The sequence below is a fragment of the Myotis davidii genome, unplaced genomic scaffold (assembly GCF_000327345.1).
Source record: "Myotis davidii unplaced genomic scaffold, ASM32734v1 scaffold460, whole genome shotgun sequence".
Lineage (NCBI taxonomy): Eukaryota > Metazoa > Chordata > Mammalia > Chiroptera > Vespertilionidae > Myotis > Myotis davidii.
Window position 1 is genome coordinate 613,430 of NW_006292692.1, and position 5,772 is coordinate 619,201.

At 39.7% G+C, this 5,772-nt stretch overlaps 1 pseudogene; it reads right to left on the minus strand.

Moving 5' to 3' along the window:
* Positions 1-408: 408 nt before the first annotated feature.
* On the minus strand, positions 409-1,206 carry LOC102756297 (annotated as a pseudogene).
* Positions 1,207-5,772: the final 4,566 nt, after the last annotated feature.

Consider the following 5,772-nt stretch of genomic DNA (forward strand, 5'->3'; position numbering starts at 1 on the left):
TCAAAAGACCTTGGTTGAATCCAGCTCTATCACTTACTAGCCAAAGGACAGTGGCCAAGTTAGCATATCTTTCTGGGCCTCAGTTTTCTTACCTGTAATAATATCAGATAAAGAAAATCTATATATATAAAAGCCTAAGTGACCATTATGACTGGACAACCTGACAACCTGATGACTGGCCGGTAGCTATGATGTGCACTGACCACCAGGGGACAGATGCTCAATGCAGGAACTGCCCCCCTGGTTGTCAGTGCACTCCCAAAGCCAAATTCCCGTGGCCAGCCAACCTCCTCCTCAGCTTACTGTAAGTATATTTTTGGAAAAATTAGTACATAGCATAAGAATCACAATCACTGTTTTTTGTTTTCTCTTGTATTATCTTTAAGTACAAAGACTCTTCAAATGATGTCACCTAGAGATCATTTGACCCACTTGTTTGGCCACCAGTCTCTTGTCTTTTTCTTCAGCAATGGTGAGGTGGATACCCTTTCTATAGGGAAGAAAAATCCATGGTTTGTTACTTTTGCAAAAAATGAAAATGTTAGGGAACCATCTAGCAAAGCTGTTAGCATTGGCATCTTTCCCATGAACCACATCAAAAGAACCAGAGTATCTCTCTATTGGTGATTACACCAGTTCTTCCAACAGTTATCTCCCTTGGTCACCATTTTTAGGTTACCAGTGTCAAATTTGATGAAATCAGTAATTTTTCCAATCTCCAAATCTGAATGGTGTCATTCACCTTGATGAGGGGATCAGAGTAGCGGATGATGCAAGCATCATGGGTCACCAGATGAAGGATTCCTTTTATACCCACAAAGATCTGTCTCACTTTGCACAACTTGCACTTGGCCTCCTCAGGTGTAATCTGATGAACAACAAAGTGACCCTTGGTGTCACAGATCAGATGAAAATTCTCTCCTATCTTGTCAATACTGATGACATCCATAAAACCAACAGTATAGTTTATACCAGTTTTGCCCTTGCCATCAATCTTAATAAACTGCTACATGTAGATCTTCTTTACTTAACCTCCTATTAGGGCATATTTATGTCTGTTCCTTAGGAAAATTATGAGAGGGAGACATTCACTCAGCTTGTGGGGACTGGCAGTTGGACGAGGAGCAACACACTGGTCAGTTTATCCAGAATCCAATGCTTTTGTGCTGCAACAGGCTTCAGATGCTTCTTAGGACCACGAACCATTGCTGCACTAGGCATGGAAAGAGCCATAATCCACTAAGCTAGTCAGAGAAAGATAAATATCACATGATCTGATGGAATATAATGAACAACATAAACTGATGAACAAAAGCAGATCCAGAGACAGAGAAGTATCAATCAGACCATCAAACCTCAGAGGGAAGGTAGGGGAGGGTGGGGGTAAGGGAGGGAAATCAACCATAGGACTTGTATGCATGCATATAAGCCCAACCAATGGGCACAGAGACCAGGAGCATGAGGGCATGAGTGGGGGGTGGGGGGGCAATGGGGCAATAAGGGCACATATTAATACCTTAATCAATAAAGAAATTTAAAAAAAGAAAGAGCCATAATCCTTTTTCTTGAAGCAAAGTGGTTGATGATCTCAGATATTGCAACAGGGATTCCCATTTTAGATATACCTGAATATAGCCATGTTGTTAAATCCCTTAAAAGAAGTCAGTGTACTTGAGTTATCATAAGCTTCCATCCCAATTGGAAACTAGGTCCATCTAAGACGATGTTGTCCAATACAGGAGCCACTGGCCTTCTGACTGACACTATACTTTCTGTCCAGAAGATAAAACAGGCTTGTTAAGCACATGAAATGGGCCAAGACTGAATTGAGATATAATGTAAATATAAAACATACACCAAATTTAAAACTTAATATGAGATTTAAAAAATAATATAAAATATCTCTTTAGTAATTTTTATATTAATTGCATATTAAAATGAAAATATTTGGATATATTGGGTTAATTAAAATATATTATTAAGCCCTGGCTGGTTTGGCTCAGTGATTGAGCGTTGACCTATGAACCAGGAGGTCACAGTTCAATTCCAGGCCAGGGCACATGCCGGATTGCAGGCTCAATTCCCAGTGAGGGGCATGCAGGAGGCAGCTGATGGATGATTCTCTCTCATCGTTGATGTTTCTATCTCTCTCTCCCTCTCCATTCCTCTCTAAAATCAATAATATACATATATATGTTAATGAAATTAATTAATATTTTTTCTTTTTCTAATGTGGCTACTTAAAAATTTTGAATTACATATGGAGCTTGTGTTATATTTTCATTGGCCACTACTAAAATTGGAACTGCCTTTTATTAAAAATAGAAAAGAGTTCTGCTGGCATGGCTCAGTAGTTTTGTGCCTACCTATGAACCAGGAAGTCATGGTTCCATTCCTGGTCAGGGCACATGCCCAGGTTGCAGGCTCAATCCCTAGTAGGGGGCGTGCAGGAGGCAGCCGACCAATAATTCTCTCTCATCATTGATGTTTCTCTCTTTCTCCCTCTCGCTTCCTCTCTGAAATCAATAAAAATAAAAAATAAAAATAATTTTAATTAAAAAATAAAAATAGAAAAGAATCTATCCTTAAAACAATCTAAACCCTAATAATTCATATATATAGCATCTCCTCTTGAGTCAAATGGGACACCTAAAACCAAAGGGCTATGTCACAAAGCACTGTTAAAAGCCCACAACTTCGTCTATGAAATATCTGAGTCACTATCCAAGCCAAAAATAGGAGTTCTGGATAAAGGATTTCCAAGTAGAGAAGAGAATTCTAAAAATTTCAAGAGTTACAAGTAAATTTTTAAAAAGGCATTCTTGAAGTTCCTGAAAAATAAACCCTCAGTATTGACCAGCTTAACTTGTACTGACAAATTTGGTTGCCACAAGAAACTAAAATAAACTCCAAATGCTTTGCATGAGGTAGCACAGTGCCTTCCATCCTAACAATGTTTGCTGAATTGAATTGAATTTTGTAGAGGTTGTCTAATTGGATTTGATCTCTTTTCAAACTGAAGTCAATGAACCAAGGTATGTCCATACACAACACTAAAGCTCTCCACTGAGTCTATTAACATGTATTGAGGGTAGATACCATGCTGTCTTGGCCATTTTATAGTGATTACTGGATCTTTGCTAAAGCTCTAGTGGCTACAGGGCAGGATGGAGGTATCAACTTGAACTTGTTTGTAATAAATACCTTATTATATCCATGCTTTCACCTAAAGCAGGTGGGCTCCTATAGCATGACCCCGAGGATGGTATCATAACAGAGCCTCTGACTATCACACACACCTGCAATAGTTAAATTTGATCATTCATGAAGATGTGGGTTCTATGTATAAGGCACATATACCATCTGAAATTGGAGTAGTAAAAAAAGACTTTAAGGAATAAGATCTTATTAATTAACTAGATGAGGGGGAAATCCTTTCATAATATATATAATACATAAAATCATTATGTTGTATACTTTAAATATCTTACAATTGTAGTTTCTAGTTGTACTTCAATTTAAAAAGAAATAAGTAGAAACAATTTTTAAGCAAAGGGAACGTAAACTTCTGAAAGATTTGTGCACCAGGCCTCTAGTTGCATATAACTCCACTTAAAACATGAAAAGCCCAAAATGATATAAACAAGTCTATTCAATTAATTCAGTGAAATATAAAAAGAAAAACATGAAACCCAGCCATTTGACATTATGGAAACAGACTAAGCAGTTGACTGATCAATCTATTTTCAACAGGTGTGTGGATATCCTAAATGCACACTTAGTCTGTGGCTATTGCCTTAAAAGAGACAAAAATCTGATCAGATAAAGTGGAGATGGTTACTGTGACCCAGCAACCTCTGTTCAAACTTTATCCATATTGGGACACTCTTACACTGGGTTATTTTGAATGAGACCCACATCTATTTATGTATTTTCCTAGTTTTCTTTATTACCTCCTTGTGCACCATTGAGCCATTTTTGAGGAGATAAGCCATTATTACAATGTTGTCAAGTTCCTGATCATTTTCTAGTTCAAATCCTTGTTCATGCTGTTTGCTAAGTACTTGTTCCCTGTGACAGCTTTCAGCCAAACAGAATACACTGAATGCTGCATTCCAAACCATTCTGTCCTGCTGGGCTCCAAGTGAAACAAGCTCTTCAAACTCCATCATGTGAACTTTACACAAGGAACAATCTCCCTCAGACAATTCCATTCAAAGATACTATCCATGAAACTGGGACTCAGCAAAGGGGTGACATTACAGGATTCCCCCTCTGGACAGGGTCATGACCACCAAAGTTATATTTAAGAGGCTCCCACATGATTTTCATAATGAGCTAACATTTCCCCCAAACTTTCCCATTAGCTTCCAATTTAGCATATTCACGCTTAAACACACAAAGTCAGGTACCTATGTCAAGAAAGGCTGGAATTTCAAGAAGTAAAGTCTGAGAGACTTGCAGGCAGGGTTTGTATTAGAGGTAGGAGAGTAAATGCAAGACATACTATAAAATAAATATGGCACATAATACATATGTGGTTTTTTGGCAACATATTAGGAATCATAGACACACAAAGTATTATATGCAACCAAGAGGCCAGAGTAGCAAAAAAAGAGGAGGGGTGGTAGGAAGGTGGAAGAAAAAAGACAACAAAAAAGAGAAAAGTTAAGGGAAGTAGATTTCTATTAAATGTCTTAAGGAATCCAAGATGGTGGTGGATTAGGTAAAATTTACACTCACCTCGCTCCAGTACCAAACTGGAATTACAACTAAAATATAGAACAGTGAATGTGAATAACCACTGAAGACCACCTGAACACAAGTCTTATAACCAATGATTTACAGAAGAAGCCACATCAAGAATGGTAGGAGCGGTAGAGACATAAAAGGGGCTGGCCCAGAGGTGGGCAAACTTTTTGACTCGAGGGCCACAATGGGTTCTTAAACTGGACCGGAGAGCCGGAACAAAAGCATGGATGGAGTGTTTGTGTGAACTAATATAAATTCAAAGTAAACATCATTACATAAAAGGGTACGGTCTTTTTTTTTTTTTTTTTAGTTTTATTCATTTCAAACGGGCCGGATCCGGCCTGCGGGCCGTAGTTTGCCCACGGCTGGTGCTGGCCCCACATTCACGTGCTGTAGCTGAGAATTCAGAAGCATCTCAGATTCAAAATCTTCCCCTGAGGAACATGGGGTCTCAACCCCATGCAGGGTTCTCCAGCCCAGAACGTCAGAGCTGGGAAGAGGAACCCACAAAATATCTCACTGTGAAAAGCAACAGAGATTCTGTCTGCCAAGGAGAGATGGGACTCTGCTAGAAACCCAAGCACCCTGTTAAAGGGCCAGTGCACAAAATCTCATTCACAGCCATTAACCTGGGATCCAATGAAGGGTGGGCAGCTCTAAGTGGAATAAACTCATGTGAAGACAAACTGGGTAGTGTGGTGCCAGGTAGAGAGTTGAAGGACAAGCACCAGGGTCCCTGTGCTGAGGCCATTTCCCACAGTGTGCACAGACACCATCTTTCTTAAGTACCAGAACACATATGATATCCTCCATATGATATCAGTCTGGGGAAATGCAATAGTCCACCCACCAGACTCCTAGTCACCCCGCCCTGCGGAACTCAAGCACTGCTAAGTAGTCAGCTGCCTGAACTCCTACTGTAGAGGTCCAGGCAGACTCAGGGGGAGTTAGTAACTAAGTTGTGTGATTCTGGGGCAGGGGCAATTCTCCCCTTCTTGCAAGCCTGGCTGGCACAGTGCC